This window comes from Lissotriton helveticus, chromosome 5_1 (genome assembly GCF_964261635.1).
Source record: "Lissotriton helveticus chromosome 5_1, aLisHel1.1, whole genome shotgun sequence".
Taxonomy (NCBI): Eukaryota; Metazoa; Chordata; class Amphibia; order Caudata; family Salamandridae; genus Lissotriton; species Lissotriton helveticus.
In genome coordinates this window covers 172,117,652-172,134,922 of record NC_136065.1, presented here as the reverse complement: position 1 = coordinate 172,134,922, position 17,271 = coordinate 172,117,652, and the positions used below count along the sequence as shown (strand labels likewise).

The window sequence follows — 17,271 nt, the reverse complement described above, 5'->3', positions numbered from 1 at the left end:
GCACTTGATGTAACTTTCCCAATAAACCAATCAGCCTATACCCTTTATCAGTGTCTTGCCACTATAGCAGACACAGGCCTACTTAAATCTTCATCCGCTTTACCACCAGGTAGTCCTCAGGCATACAATCAGATAATTATAAATATACATACAATTACAGTTGGCAACCCCTCTTAAGGGGTTTAAGTGGGATTACCAAAGTGCAAATTTTCTACCTGCAGAGTTTGTTACTGGCTTGTCACCATAACCAGTTTGGGTCTATTGTATTTCGCATAACCTTTCCGACAAGAGAACTATTGATTGAAAGTCATACATTTACATATATGTCCTCAAATACATAGTTGGGCAAACATTATGCAGCCTTTCCTAAAATGGCATGACAAGATTTACAAAGTAAAAGAATGATTCCCCAAAGGATTTTCTCCCAGGGAAACAGGCACCAAATCCCTTGCCTACAATAGTATGCCCTCATGAGATTCCATGTAATAAAATACCTGTCTACAGATTGTAGCACATTGTAATGCCAATCTACCCTTGGAGGCATGTTGCTTATCTGGTTAGTGTATTATGACCCTGCTCACTCCATGAGCTTCTAAGACCATTTGTGATTTTAGGCACCCAGACTATAGAATGTAGTAATGTAACACTGACACAACCTTATTTTTCTAAGTGGGTTTATCCGGCTATGCCTTCTGAAAGGAAAGCATTACTTGATTTTATTGGCGGATTTTGAGCAGCTGCTACACTTTCTTGTCAAGGCCTGTTTTGTAATGTCTCGGCATTCCAGAAGGAAATTTAAGAGTGACCACTTATCTTGTAATAATATGGAAAAGACCCACTAAGACCAATCGCTATTTTTTTATATAAATTTTTTTATTTGAGAGTACAGTGCATAATTCAACATACATATATACAGAATAAAGTGCTTACCATGCTTAATTTCAATTTCTGGGTGACATATTTGCAAAAATATAATCCATTCCTGGATCACACCAACATCGGAATATCAGTAATTCATAAACAAAGTACATAAAACCAAAAATAACCAAGTAGGACCATGCTTTGCACAATTTCCCTTTACCATTTTGTTTTAAAAAATCACAGATTCAGTTTCCTATGAACTTCCAGCATTTCTAAAATTTTATCAGGGAACCTAATCTTAAAGCATAACGTCTCTCCAGCTCTTTAACTTTATGAACTTTAACCCTCCAGGCTTGGTATGTGGGTACGATATTACTTTGCCAATTTTGTAGAATTAAAGAGCTTGCCACCAGGGCTGATATGCATAACCACCCCTCTTCGATTTTCTCCATTGTTATGCTTGGAGAGCATCCCAGAACTGCAATATATTTGTGAATTGTTAATGCTTGGCCTGTAGTCATTCTGAGATATTTCTCAATGTCTTCCCATATTTGCATTAGCTTTGGGCAATCCCAAACAATATGAGACCAAGTACCTCCTCCCAGCAGCGAAAACACCTATCCTCGATCTGGGGGTATATGTTATGGAGAAACGATCGAGTCCTATATATTAACCATTTTGTGTAAAATTGTATTCTTCTTAAATTGGCGCCTCTTATTGTTGTTACATTAAATTTATTAATTCTATTCCAGACCGTCCAAGGCAAGGGATCTGGAAACCTTCCTTCTTCTGACATTTATCTTGGGCTTGTTCGTAGACAACAGAAGATTTATTTTCGTTAAACATTTTCACCCCGCTGCTTATTGACCGCTTATCTGTTGTTTCTTGTATTGCTTGCTTAGTTTTGATCTTACTCTTAGCGATCAAGGGTCAATATTTTCTAAAAAGTGATTGATTCGAATACATGATCATTTAAGCATACCCCTTGATTGAAGCAGCCCAATCTCTATTTCTGGCCTTTTTTGTAAAGGAGTCTGAGTTGAGAAAGTCTCTCACTTGCCTGTACCCATTCTCCTCCAATTTCTTTAATACACCTGTTTGCAACAACCTGACTTCCCCAGTATATAGGTCAACCAATTTTGTAGAGCCATTTAACTGGGGGATAGCATAACATTTAAACAGTTGGGTTTTTGGTTTTAAAAGCCACTGGAGAACCTCATATCGCACTTTCTTCAGGTTCTTAGTTCTCCTAATCTAATCTGTGATTTTATATTCATCTAATATTTTTTTCATAAAAAATATATATCTGTAAAGTTAAGCTGTGTATAAAATCTGTGGTTATTATGTGAAAAGTTTGCGTAATAATACTCCCTTAGGTTTGGAAGGTATAATTCAGGTAGTTTAAAGTGTCTAGTGCAAGTCATGGTGCCTGTTGACCCACAGAAAGGATATAAATAAGCTATCTAATTCTCTTAAAAAGGATGTTTGTAGTGCACATGGGACTGCTGCAAATAAAAAGTTAAATAATGGTAAGATTGACATTGGCAAAAGTGCCACCAGACCTATTATAGATATTGGGAGTTGATTCTATTTCTAGTAAGCGTTTGACTTTTGGTACCAAGGGAACGTAGTTTGATATCTATAACTCCTCTACTCTTTCCAAAACCTGTATCCCCAGATATCTCTTGGGCCGGGGGTTATATGTTAACTGAAAACTTGGTACTAGTGTCTCAGCTTAGTAGTTACATTGCAAAACGTCCGTCTTGTCCCTGTTTATTTTATATCCACCTATAGCCTGAAATTCTGTAAAAAATCCCTAGTATTTACTTCTGAATGCTCTCCCCGGGTTTTAAAAATAAAATAATGTAATCCGCATATAATTTTAAATTGGTCATGCCCAGTAGGAGGGCAGTTTGTAATGCTTTGCCTAATCGCTATTGCCAGGGGTTCTATAAATAAGGCAAATAGAATTGGAGAAAGAGGGCACCCTTTCCTTGTACCACTCAGGGGTGTGGAATTTTTGTAACACTGTACATGTCCAAGGGACAAAGGGATACAATAAATTTCTAGCCCTGTAAAGAAATCCACTAGTCCCACGCACTCTATAAAACTAAAAGCTATACAGACTAGAAAGGACTTATTACTAGTCAACTATAAAACACAAAGTATACATGACCATCTCTGCCTCTTTGCCCTTGCAAACTCTCTTATTATAAAGTATTACCTTCCACACTGTTTTCTTGCTATCAGCAGTATCATTTGCCTTTCCACTAACTTGCCATAGGGCCCATACCAATTCCACATCTTCATCATAGGGTTCATAACCCGCCTGCTCTCTTTTCTCACAACAAGGGCTTCACACACTTACTGTTAAATTACACCACTCCCTTACTACAAATATACCTTCACACTATATACATTGGAATGGATATCCCTCTCACTACCCATCCCATGACCTTCTCTCCACTCTCTCATCACAGGCCCTGTACCCCTTGCACATTCCACTACAAGTTCTCCTCCCCTCTCATAAGAGGTTTTATGCCCTCTCCATTTTCACCATAGGCTTAATCTCTTCCAAACCCCTCTCTTGTCTACTGTTGTTACCTTGCCTCCGATTATCACCGGCTGCTCAGCCTTCCTTAACCCCCTCTGCGAGCTCATCTAAGCGCTCTGAGCAACTCTCTTACCATAACCAGCTCACTTTGCTTCCTGCCTTCCATCAGCCCTGCCAACCGCCTCCACAGAAACAGAGGAAGGAGTCAAAATTGAGAAGCCTGGACAATACAGCTCTGAGAGTGGATATTTCAATAGCATAATACCCGAATCAATGAAGGGAATGTTATGAGACTCACAGATGGCACTGAGGTAGACCTCAAGGGTACCAGGCTGGATTAAGGTGAAGAGAACAGACACCCAAGCTGTGATTTATTGAAAAAATCACCAGGCAATATTCAGTGAGCTATAAACTGGCATCAAGCACCTGCATGTAAACTGAAAGACATGGGTTTAGAACCTGGTTTGTTCTCAATCTGTTATTATAAGGCTGCCAAAAAGTTTTTTTGAACATTATTAATAGACCATCCCATTCACTGTTATATTTTAACCCCCAACTTTCAATTTCTACCAGCCATACAATTGTGGCATATAATCCCTACCAGTAAAGACTGTTTATGACACTACACACTTGTATGATTAATAGTCAGTGTGTAATGTGTGTGTGATGTAAAGCGCTCTGGCACCTTACAGTGGGATAAGTAGCGCTATGAAAGCATTAAATTAAAAAAGTTAGGAATTGCTATTTAATTTATTATTCCTATAAATACTCATACGTACTTATACAGCTGAAACTTTTACAGTGCATGTATATGTGTTACATATAGGAGCTACAGAAAATTAAAAACCAGCCTCTCAACCAGCAAATCTTAGCTTTTTTTACTTAAGTGATAACCAGCTGTGTGCCTTCGTTTCCCCATTACTGTGGCATTTAGGTGTTAGGATCTAGATAGCTTCCACCCAGGATTATACTCGAACAGAAGGAGGGATGATGGCACTTTAAATGTTCTCTTAGTTTTGGGCTCAAGCTGGAAGAGAAGATTACTAAAACCCTGGCAGGGCAGCCTCCGTCATTCAGCCTTCTAAGTTCGCTGATTATCATCTGATTAAGTAGTGGTATTGTTTGTTTTTATAGTGCTTAAAAAGAACACGAGTGAAGTGTGAAACACTATGATATCTACAACAAGTACTGGCTAGTAGGAGAGAACTTGTGAACGACTGGGATAAAGCACTGTAGAATGTGGTGCTAAAAGTTCAGTGAGTGTGGTGGGAGGAAGAGACAGGCTGGGCACAAGCAACTGAAAGATTCAAAGCAGATATGTGGGCACTAGAGAACAGCTTGAGGTGGTCCTTTATGACTATGGTATGGCATTAAACAAAGGAGGTATTTAGAAAAAAGGATCCAAATACCTGAGGAAAGTGGGGGAGAGCGCGCAGAGCAGGTCAGTCTACTAGTGTTTCGCCCGGGGAGCCTGATAATCCCCATGAGAGTCTAGGCTCAGGCTCAGGGTAAGCGAGCCACGTATGGTGAAACACAAATTGTAGCAGCTGATCAGATAGGTTACTTGAACGGGAACAGAAAACAGTGAAGTTAGAAAACTGGGGAAGACGGAGAAGGAGGAATGGGCACCTTAGGGGACACAGAGGGTGCACTAACCACCAACAGCGAGCTCCCAGTGAAGAAAGGTAAGTACCATCTCCATTGGAAAACATATGCCTTTAAGACAATGTAGTAAAAGAAGCTCTGAGCATTTTGAAACAGGCCCAATGTCCCACTCCGTTGCTTGCTGCCTGCCTTTTGGTTGGGATTTTGTTCCCACTAGTTGAGTGGCAACCCAGGCAGTAAATTTAGACCTAAATCTGTTTTTCTTCCGAATGTTTTGCGCTTTCGGTAAGTTCCTCCTGGAAGCTCCTGCATTTCATATTTATCAACCATGACGCTGTTAATCTCTAGCTGCCTGAGTTGGAGGCCCTCATCCTCCCACACATCACCTGCTGCTCCGTATGAGCCAAGCTGGATACCCGGGCCGTGAAAACTGTTGGAGCCATAGATGCCAACATAACCGATTCAGACGGGAGACTCTTGGTTTAAAACCGTTTTATTTTGGCAGTCTGCTGCCTGAAAATAATGCATCTGCTTCAATGAAGGTGTATGAACTAAAGACAGTCGCGCGATCTTTTTTTATTTATTTAATTTAAATCACCCTCTTTATAATTTCAGATTCTTAGCATGTATGGTAGAAGCCACGGTGAGGATTTCAAATAATTAAAAGTTACTTGTGCGGTGCTTACTATCGGCTCGTAGTTGTGCCAGCAGGGGCAGGTAAAGAAAGAGGGGCCTCTTGTGCTATTTATCGGAAGCATAACTAATATGGGAGCCGGTGTTCTAACACAGACCTTACAAATACAGTGAGCAATGACGGTATGTTTGTGCTTTTTGGCAGGGCTGGCTGGGGTGCTCAGAAAGACATGCCAAAAGTTTATTTTTGCAAATGCACATGCGGGGTTAAATATGCGTGGGCAGATGCGAAGGGGAGATCAACCCGATGGGGAGATTAAAACGACGGAAGTGTGAGATCTCCGCATCTCTGATTGACAGTGAGCACAAACTTTCTCACAGCTGCAGCCAGGCTTAGTTTATTTACCGTAATTACCTAAAAACAGGCGCATTCACTAAGATTTCATATTCCAATCGGATAATAACTGGTTTGTGATTATATTAGATGCCCAAGGGTTAAAGAGAATGTCTACTTGTCCGGAGGACTAAGTAGACAATACAACTTCTTGTCCACAACAAGAATCCTCATGTCCAGGGCGTCGGTCGATACAAATTCCCCACCCCTGACCCCTACTTATTCTGCAGATGCCCACAGTTCTAGAATTAATTGATATGTGAGCTTGCGAACCCTTATATAAACTTCTTACTATTTGTATAAAACCTTCTGGAAAACCAAACCTAGCAAGAATTTAAAAAAAAGACACTCCTAGGACACCAGATCGAAAGCCTTCTCGGCATCTAAACACTACACCTGCGCCTCTATATTATTCTTATTAAAATAGTACAAAACTTCTATTAAAAAGTTTTTGAGTTGTCTACCAGCAACAAAGTCACATTGGTCCATGTGGATCAATGATCCCACAATTTTATTGAGTCTGTTGGTGAGAAGCTTTGTGAAAATGTTATTATCCACGTTGAGAAGGCTTTTTGGCCTATAGGAGTTGGTGTTTTTCCTGATCCTATCTTTTTTCAAAATACGGACTACCAACGCTATATGAAAGGAGGCCGGAGGGATACTCCCTTTTAGTATGTGGTTAGCTAGTTTCAGAAGTTGTGCAAAATCGGGGCAATCCTTTTATATAGTTCTATTATTATTATTACATTTATTAAGCGCACAGCTACCCGGAGGTTTCCCGGCGCTAAGACAAACAAGCATTAGAAATGCAATAGGTCTCGCAGCATTAGAGTTAGTGCTTTTAGAATTGTTTATGGGTTTTTTTTGTAAATCTTTAGCATTTTTGTTTCCTGTAGGCAATGCTAAAGAATTACAAAGAAAAAAAGCCATAAACAAATGTAAAAGCTCTAACTCAAATGCTCCGAGACCTATTGCACTGTGTGAGGGTGAGTGAGGGTGAGGGTGAGTGAGGGTGAGTGAGGGTGAGGGTGGGTGAGGGTGAGTGAGGGTGAGTGAGTGAGGGTGAGTGAGGGGTTGAGGGTGAGTGAGAGTGAGAGTGAGAGTGAGGGTGAGTGAGGGTGAGGGTGAGTGAGGGTGAGTGAGGGTGAGGGTGAGTGAGGGTGAGTGTGAGTTAGGGTGAGGGGTTGAGGGTGGGTGAGGGTGAGGGTGAGTGAGGGTGAGGGGTTGAGGGTGAGTGAGGGTGAGGGGTTGAGGGTGAGTGAGAGTGAGGGGTTGAGGGTGAGTGAGAGTGAGGGTGAGTGAGGGTGGGTGAGGGTGAGTGAGGGTGAGGGGTTGAGGTTGAGGTGTTGAGGGTGAGTGAGGGTGAGGGCGAGTGAGGTGTTGAGGGTGAGTGAGGGTGAGGGTGAGTGGTTGAGGGTGAGGGTAGGTGAGGGGTTGAGGGTGAGTGAGGGTGAGTGAGTGTGATGCTGAGGGGTTGAGGGTGAGTGAGGGTGAGTGAGAGTGAGGGTGAGGGTGAGTGAGGGTTTGAGGGTGAAGGGTTGAGGGTAAGTGAGGGTGAGGGTGAGGGTGAGTGAGGGTGAGGGGTTGAGGGTGAGTGAGGGTGAGGCGTTGAGGGTGAGTGAGGGTGAGTGTGAGTGAGGGTGAGGGGTTGAGGGTGAGTGAGGGTGAGTGAGGGTGAGGGGTTGAGGGTGAGTGAGGGTGAGTGTGGGTGAGGGTGAGTGAGGGTGAGGGTGAGTGAGGGTGAGGGGTTGAGGGTGAGTGAGGGTGAGGGTGAGTGAGGGTGTGTGAGGATGAGGGGGTGAGGATGTGAAGGCGCGTTTGGCAGTGTATGTTTTAACGCTCGGAATATCATAATGAACCCAGACATGACAATCTCCAGCCAACAGCTGTAAATAGTTAGTCAAGTAAGCTCCAGTGGCCCTGCCAAAAGGGCGTGTTTTTTTCGTGTAAAGTTTCTTATGTTCTTGTGAGATAATCAGCCACCCTAATTTCTAGGGCTCTGTGCAATGACAGAAGTTACAATTCTTGACCAGAGCCCCCAGTTGGCACACATGCAAATCAGAACCAAACTTTCCTCTAAAAGGAAACTCAATCCGCAACACAAGACCTGTAGTGCCGATAATGGTATGATACGGATATAGTGCTTTATACTTCCGATGGCGCTGAAGCTACATTAGAAATGTCACCGTGCGTAAGGAATTAGACTTAGCCATGCTGATTAACACCCAGCTATCATGCGGTAATGAAGGTCATGCTTTTGATACAAACTACTATTCTTGTACTCGTCTGTCCTGCTGGATCTGTTCCACGAGGAATAGAGTATTGCACTTGATGCCTTCCAGGAGACACGGAAACTTGCGTTGCGACAGCCACGCTGAGCCGGTTTTGTAAGGCAGCAAAGCCTTCAATGCTGCTGCCCAATTTGTAAGTGTCCAGTGATCGGGAAAGCCCGTGCTGCTAAAATGGCGACACCCCGCAGATTGCTCTCCAGATTGCTCTCCTGAAGCTGGCTGCCTGATGGAGTGGAGAGCAGGCGGGCAGAGAGAGTGAGGGGGCGGAGCGGGGGTGTGGGAGGAGTGCGGCTGGCTGCCTGATAGAGTGGAGAGCGGGCGGGCAGACACCACAGACAGTATGCGGTCAATAGGCTTGTGTGGTACCATCATTTTTCAGGGCTATAGGGTCAGGATGTGGTCCAAAGCACCAGAGGGCGGACAATAACTTGCAGACGATATCAACTCGCTGGACAATCGCACTGAACTGCCCACGTCATCTGTTTGTTTACCCAGCCTGTTTTGCAAACCTGCAAGTGACTGTGGTTGCAATGATCCGGGAAGGCGTCAGTCAGGGGAAGCAATTAGAAAACACAAATGCATTCTCTCCAAAGAGCGTGGGGAGAAAAGATGGCATTAAAAAACAAGCTCTCGGCATTGCGTGGCGGGAGGGGGCGGGGGGAACGTCGAGTCGGAACAAAAAACAAGTGAAAGCGGGATGTAAGTAGGGGGGAGGAGAAGTCTGGGCAGGCAGGATGACTCAGGGGAGGGGGCGGAGCGGGGCAGAGCGGCATGTGGGTGTGAAGAAGCCGGGCCTTTGAAGTGAAGCTAAGCTTCACTTCAAAGGTGTCGGAGGAATGCGGGCGGCTGTGCACGCGCTTTTAAGCTCAATGCACATGCGCATTGAGCTTAAAAGTCACGGGCACTGCAAGGAATCGCCACGATTCCTTGCAAGTTAGATAAAGAGTCGATGAGCCCCTATAGTCTCGCTTGCTCGATGCGCATGCGCATCGACAGGCGAGACCTAATAAACCAGTATACAGGGTGGAAGGAGCGTCAGGACAGCAGTTTACATATTGAAGAGCCAGGCCTTAATTCCTTTACGGAAAGTCAGGAAGCACATTTCAGACCGCAAGGGGAGGGGTAGAGAGTTCCAAAGAGAAGGTGCTAGCAGGGAGAATGAGCGACCTCCCATTTTAGCTCTCTTGACACGCGGTATCCTGAACTTATTCTGGGTAGATGACCTAAGTGTGCGAGGTGGAAGATATTGGTGCACTAGAGCAGATAGGTAGTGTGGAGCATTTCCAGACATGATCTTATGCATAAGACAAAGTGCCTTGAATTTGACTCTGCTCTCAATTCGCAGCCAATGTAGTTTACGCATGTGAGAAGTGGTAGAGGTTCTAGCGGGAAGGTTACAGATAAGGCGAACAGCCATGTTTTGTACCACCTGGTACTTCTTAGTTACCTCCTTGCAGGCACCCAGGAGTAAGATGTTTCCATAGTCCAGGCGTGAGGTGACAAGAGCCTGGACTACAGTTCTCAGGGTGTCAGCAGGCAGCATCCACGTGATTTTCCTCAACCACCTGATGATGGTGGTACAGGTGGCGGAGACTTTCACGACGTGTTGCCTGAAGGATAGTTGATTGTCAAGGAGGACCCCCAGATTACGAGCACTAGTAGTTGGGGTAGGAAGAGGGCCCATCTCCGGCGGCCAATGTTGTGGGCCCCAGAGCGGGGTGTCAGAGCCAAACAGGAGCAGTTCTGTTTTCTCCCCGTTCAATTTTAATTTGTGCTCAAACATCCAGGCCGATATCCGTTTCAGTCCAGCTTGAAGAGAGGAAGAGGGAAGATGTTTGTTGGTGGAGAGTGAATAGATGACTTGCGTGTCATCGGCATAGGAATAAATAGTGAGACCTGCTTGTTCTGCCAGAAAAGCAAGAGGTCTAACATATAAATTGAAAAAAAGAGGGCTGAGGATAGACCCTTGTGGGACACCGTGATTAGAAGGGAAAGTTGATGAGATAGATGTAGAAGAAAAAACTTGAAACGTGCGATCAGAAAGAAAATTAGCAATCCAGGCCAGGGCGGAACCACCGACACCCGCCGATTTCAAGGTGGACAGCAAGATGGAATGGGAGACGGTGTCAAATGCGGCACTCAAATCAAGCAATATGAGTGCCACTGTCTCCCCATTGTCCACCTTTTGTCTGATGGATTCTGACACACCAAGGAGAGTGGTTTCAGTTGAGAAACCCGCCCTGAACCCGGATTGAGAACCATGAAGAAAATTGGAGGTTTCCACGTGAGAATTGAGCAAAGAATTCACGTGTTTCTCTAGAATTTTAGAGAAACATGAAAGCAAAGAAATAGGGCGAAAATTTGATGGATTATTGGGATCTGCGTTGGCCTTTTTTAATAATGGGACCACCATAGCGTGCTTCCATTCGTTAGGGACGGTAGCTTCAATAAGTGATGCGTTCAGAATCTTCTGAATAATGAGAAGTAGTGCTGGGTCCAAAGAGCTCAAAACTTGAGGAGGCATAGGGTCAAGGGGGGAACCAGATTTTATGTCCTGCAGATACTTTTTTAGAAGCGTAGGGGAGATGGGGTCCCACGCATGAAGTTGGGGAGTAATGAGAGTAGGGCAAGGGAAAGTGACCGGTGTGGGCGTACATACGGTTGGGTCAGGATAAGTGGACGCAACAGGAGTAGAGATAAAAGTCTCATAAATCTTCTCAATTTTGTCAACAAAAAAATTGGCTAAAACTTCACACTGGGCAGTATCCAGACTGGGGTCTTTAGGTACAGTAGATGCACCTGATAGCTCCTTCACGATTTTAAACAGGGCCTTGGGTCTATTCTGCGCTGTCAGAATAGTGGTATTAGCAAAATTTGCTCTGGCAATATCACAAGCCGCGTGATAGGCTTTAAGGGCAGCCTTGTATTCAAAGAAGAGCGTCAGTAAACCATGGTGCTGGTGGGTGGTGGATGTGAGATTTATTTCTTTGAATCGGGAGACAAGAATCCAAAGCAGTTGTCAGCCACCGTCTGATAGAAGGTAGCTCCTTGGTAGTAATACTGGAAAACAGGGGTATTGAGTTGGTAAGAGATGAGTTTAGTTTGTCTACATCTAAACGTTTCCAGTTCCTGCTGGCTTTGTGAGGGAGAGTGGGTTTAAAAAGGTTTACCGTCGCCATTTCAATAGAGAAATTAACAATAAAATGGTCCGACCAAGGGACCGGTGTAGACGATTCGTAGGAAATGCCAGTGAGGTTAGAAATAATGGGATCTAAAAGATTACCGGCCTTATGAGTGGGGTCAGAATTATGAAGGTGGAGATCTAAAGCTGCAAGATCCTGTAAAAGGCGTGAGGAGATAGCACATGAAGCAGAGTTAAAATGGATGTTTAAATCCCCAACGACGATAAAGTTATTTGATTGCGCCAAAAGTGGGGCAATAAGGTCAGGGAAGGAGGAAGCCCAACTACTAGCAGAGCCAGGCGGGCGATAAATCAGCGTGCCAGTTAAAGTAAAATGAGGGGTAAGTAAGAGCTTAAACAAACCAGCTTCACAGTTAGGGAAATCAAGATCTTCCCATTTACAAGAGAATTCTCTCCTGAAAATAATGGCAATTCCCCCGCCATCTTTGAGAGCCCGGTTTCACCCAACAAAGGTGTAATCACTGGGGAGAGCCATGGCGATGTCAGGGCCAGAGCTGTCATGTAACCAGGTTTCCGTGACAAACATGGCAGCTGGGCTAACTGTCTCTAGAAGATCAAAAATATCTCTCTTATGTTTCGCGAGAGATCGACAGTTAATACTGATAAACCTCAGAGAGGAGCCGGGATTAGGTGGAATGGAGGGGAGAGTGTGGCTCCGGGAGGGAGTGTTCCAAAAAGTAGAAGACATACAGTCTATACTTGAAATGGAAGATTCCAATGAGAGGCAACTAGTAGGACAGGAAATTGGAGCATTGTGGCAGTTAAAAACAATGTTCGAAGAACAAGAGGGTCCCCGCAACCGCAATAAGGCGGTACGGGAATACGTGACATGGTCATGAGCAGAGGAACTGAGCCCTGGGCCCGTGCTGGCGCGGACGGGCGCAGACGGGCTTGACTTGTGCGCGACTTCGGCGCGAAGTCGGCGCTCCCGCTGCGCTCCCGCTGCGCTCGTCCGCTGCGCTCCCGCTGCGCTCGTCCGCTGCGCTTCCTCCATGCCACCATTAAATACTAAGGGTGAGGGACCACTAGACCGCTCACCTGCAAGGACTAGCGCAGGGCGGAAGTGGTGTCAGCCTACAGGAAGTGCGCTCCTCGAACTGGCCCTCCGCAACAAACGGCACAAGCCGGGGCGGAACGGGACCACGAGGGCGGAAGAGTGCAAGAAATGCGGCTTTCACATGAGAAAGGTACAATAAAACAGTTTTAAAATAATTTGTCCAGCGTGCTTTTAAAATCAGCAGCGGACGTTAGAGAACAATGTGCAAATGTGCAATTTTGATTAAAAATAATCATGCGTGCTCTTAGATTCAGCAGCGGCACTCTTTACAGTTCAATACAGCGTTCAGCGTTCAACACACACCGCCACCTGTAAGCTGCGTTTGTCACAGTTTCTACTAGCAGTCCATCCTCCCCAGTCACTTTACAATTAGCCATAGAGCTCCTCGCTATTTACATCTCTTCAATAGTGAATTCTGCCATTATTATTTCTCTAAGTCCTCTGCTCAAAACTGGAATTAGTAGCCTGTCTAAAAAGCTTGCAATATAGTCAGGTGATGATTGTTGGTTTATCTGCTATATTTACATTTATATACAAGCCTCCCCAATATCCGAGGACCTAGTTAAGTTTACTTTGGTTTCCCCGTATAATAAGTGATTCAATTCTATTTTGGCCCTGTTTTTCTTTAGCCTGCCACGCAAGTAATCTCCCTGTGTATTTTCTCTCCTCGTATGTCTTTTGTAGGTATGCTGTGTCTCCTAATTGATAGTAATATTCCTGCATTTCCAGTTTCACTTGTTACCAGCTCTTGTTTTGATGCTGGATTTTCTATTTTTATTATACTCTCGATTTGCGCGTTCAAGCCATGGCTCAATCTCGATTATTTTTTGCTTCATAGCCCTTTGTAGGGGGATTTCTTTGGACCTAATAATCCCTTGTAGTGTAGCCTTAAAGGCATCCCATACTATATCTACCAGGGCAGTATATGTGTTACTAATAAACAAACTATTAATTTCATTTGCAACCTCTGTGCACCAATCCTCTATTTCTAAGTTGATATTATTAAAATACCACCTCATAGGTGCTCTTTCCGGCCCAACCCCAGCTATTACCATTTTAAATAATGCGTGTTCTGAAAAGGCATTAAGAATAAAATTGTGCATGTTCATTGTGAGATCATGCGAAATAAGGAAGAAATCTATCCTAGTCGCGGCGTTATATTTTGCCGAGAAGCATGAGAAAGCATGTTTCCCTGGGTTTCGGAGGCGCCATGGATCTGCCAGGTCTAAATCCCTTTTACAACTGCCACTGCAATAGCCACCTGAGGCTTATTTTGTTTCCGTGCACTCTTAGAAGAATCAACCGATGGGTCCGAAGGAAGTTAAAATCGCCTCCAGTTGATAGGGCCAGAGATGCCCGATAGGGCCTGCTTGAGCTGAAGTAACGGGAGAGGGGTATCAAGAACTGGCGCATAGATCACAGGTAAGGTGAGATTTAACTGATGTAGACTTCAATGCACAAAGACCCATCTTCAACCCCCCCCCCCACCCCCACCCCCGGGTCCCCCTGCGTGACTTTTGCTTGAAATTGTACATGCTTACCTACATATTCCCACCACCTTCTGCGCACAACCGGCATTTGATGAACAATGGCAACCTGCCCAGTTCTGAAAGCTCTTCCTCGCATCCATTAGGCTCCTAAAATGAGTTTCTTGTACAAGTATAGAGTCTGAGTTGTAGCTTCTAAACCAGCTTCCTATTGGCCGGGCTTTGCGTTTATTATTCAGTCCATTGGCATTAAAATAGAGAATTGTAAAATCTTTTCTGCCCATTACCTACAAGTAATTATGCTAAAAATTGCCTTACCCCCACCACCTTCCCCTCTGCCCCCCTCCCCCCTGAAAGACTGAATTACCCACCATTCCCTCTTCCCCTCCTTTTTGGTGGATGCCATTTTGTTGCATGCTTTGTGCCCTCTGGTTCTCCCCTTCCCCTCTTATCCAATGCTATTTAGACCTACTTGTTCAAGCCAAATAAAATAAGTGGCTGAGCTTTTCTATAACAGTTTGATTGTCTTAATTTAATGAAACCCACAAGGAGTGAGGCCCAATGTCGAAAACTATGTTTATTCTCAAGTTCAAGCAGCACCTGCTTCCATCATCTAACCTTTCGGCTACAAGCCTTGTTCACAGATTGGAAGTGAACACACTCACGTGCACTTGGGCGTGCTATTAAAGGAGTTTAATCATGTGACTTAGTTCTATAGCACGCCCAAGTGAGAATAAACATCGTTTTCAAATTGGGCCTCACTCCTTGTGTGTTTCATGAAATTGATGGGCTGCTCTGTGCCCATTTCGTGAGGCCGCCCTGTAGGGTCCTGGGCTCCGGAACAGGAAACTGTTGTTTGGCGATTGATGGAGGGGCCTGACCCACTTGCGCACCAAACCTACTGAGGAAGTGCCACTGAGCGAAAGGACAGCGCGAGGAAGGGATTCGGGCAGGATGACAGCCTCCCATGATCGTGGTGTAAAACGAAGTCTGTTTTCAAGTCCTTGACAACAAAAACATTGCGGTAATGTACCCATACTCACCTGACTTTTCTGATAGTATTCCGCAAATTACATCGGTGTTTGTGCCTTAATGAATCTGCCACCAAGGCAATAATATTCGAGGACTTTGTGTCCTCAATCAATCAATCAAATCATTTGTATAGCGCACTACTCACCCGGAGGGTCTCAAGGCGCTGGGGGGGGGGGGGGGGGGGGGGGGGTCCGCTACTGCTCGAACAGCCAGGTCTTGAGCTGCTTCCTGAAGGCCAGGTGGTCTTGGGTCAGGGGAGGTGGGTCGGAAGGGAGTTCCAAGTCTTGGCGGCCAGGTAGGAGAAGGACCTTCCTCCCGTGGTGGCTCTTCGGATGCGGGGGACGGCGGCGAGGGCGTGGCTGGTTGATCGAAGCTGGCGTTTGGGAGCATAGAAGTTGAGGCGGCTGTTGAGGTATCCTGGGCCTTGGTTGTGTAGGGCTTTGTGTGCGTGGGTGAGGAGCCGGAAGGTGATTCTCTTGTTGACCGGGAGCCAGTGCAGGTCTCTCGGGTGTCCGGAGATGTGGCTGCGGCGGGGGATGTCCAGGATGAGTCGTGCTGAGGTGTTCTGGATCCGCTGGAGTCTCTTCTGGAGTTTGGCGGTGGTTCCGGCGTAGAGGGAGTTGCCGTAGTCCAGACGGCTGGTGACGAGGGCTTGGGTGACCGTCTTCCTGGTCTCGGTGAGGATCCATCGGAAGATCTTACGTAGCATGCGCAGGATGTTGAAGCACGACGAGGAGACGGCGTTGACTTGTCTGGTCATGGAGAGGGAGGAGTCCAGGATGAAGCCCAGGTTGCATGCGTGGTCTGTGGGTTTGGGTGCGCTGCCCAGGGCGGGGGGCCACCAGGAGTCGTCCCAGGCGGAGGGTGATGATCCCAGGATGAGGACTTCCGTCTTGTCCGAGTTCAGTTTCAGGCGGCTGCTCGACATCCATTTGGCTACGTCTGTCATCCCTTCGTGCAGGTTGGCTTTGGCGGTGGCGGGGTCGTTGGTGAGGGAGAGGATCAGCTGGGTGTCGTCGGCGTAGGAGATGATGTTGAGGTTGTGCTGGCGTGCGATGGCTGCGAGGGGGCTCATGTAGACGTTGAAGAGTGTTGGGCTGAGCGAGGAGCCTTGAGGAACGCCGCAGATGACTTCGATGGCCTCCGCTCTGAACGGGGGGAGGCGGACTCTCTGTGTCCTTCCGGCGAGGAAGGAGATGATCCACTCCAGAGCCTTCTCCTGGATTCCGACGTTGCTGAGGCGCTGTACTAGGGTACGGTGGCAGACAGTGTCGAAGGCCGTGGAGAGGTCCAGGAGGATGAGGGCCGCTGTTTCTCCGTTGTCGAGCAGGGCTCGGATGTCATCGGTAGCTGCGATCAGGGCGGTCTCGGTGCTGTGGTTGGCCCGGAAGCCAGACTGCGAGAGGTCGAGGGAGCCGTTCGTCTCGAGGAAGGTGGCCAGTTGCTTGTTGACGGTCATCTCGATGACTTTTGCCGGAAACGGGAGCAGCGAGATGGGGCGGTAGTTCTTGAGGTCGGTGGGGTCGGCTGATGGTTTCTTAAGTAGAGCGCTGAGTTCGGCGTGCTTCCAGCTCTCCGGGAAGGTGGCGGCGTCGAAGGAGGTGTTGATGATGTCCCGCAGGTGGGGTGCGATGACAGCGTCGGCCTTGTTGAAGACAATGTACTGTGGGACTTGAAGTATGTAGAATCAAGTCACATGGTTAAACTCCTTTAATAACACGCCCATGTGGGGAGGGAGGGGGGTTGGGGTAGGTGTGTGTGTGTGTGTGTGTGTAATATTTTATTACTATGTGGTTAGGTCGGCATTTTCATTTAAAAGGCATTTTGTTTTCTGAATCACTTTGGCAGTGTTTGAAGCTACACAAAACTTTAAAAAAAAAAGAAATCCGCTTTGAATTCGAAATGGCAAGTTTTGTGCAAGTGAGGTTTCTCATTTTAACTCCCGTAGGATTATTTGCTCCTCGATACAGAAAAAAACGCTGAACGAAATTGCACAAAAGTAGGCATGTGAATAGAACTTAAGTCTAGTAAGCGCCTTTGCTTGGTTAGATGTGAATCGATTCAGTAGCTGTCAAAAAATTTGTGTTTAAAAAGTGTTCTGGTCTGGGCATGAAGAGGTTAAACTTTATGGATAGCTGGAACATTAATTTGATGA

General features: G+C 45.8%; 1 protein-coding gene across 1 annotated transcript in view; it reads left to right on the top strand.

Moving 5' to 3' along the window:
• Window positions 1-17,271, top strand: part of NDUFA8 (NADH:ubiquinone oxidoreductase subunit A8) — a 40,789-nt gene that overhangs the window by 7,280 nt on the left and 16,238 nt on the right. The gene's annotated exons all lie outside the window — the stretch shown is intronic.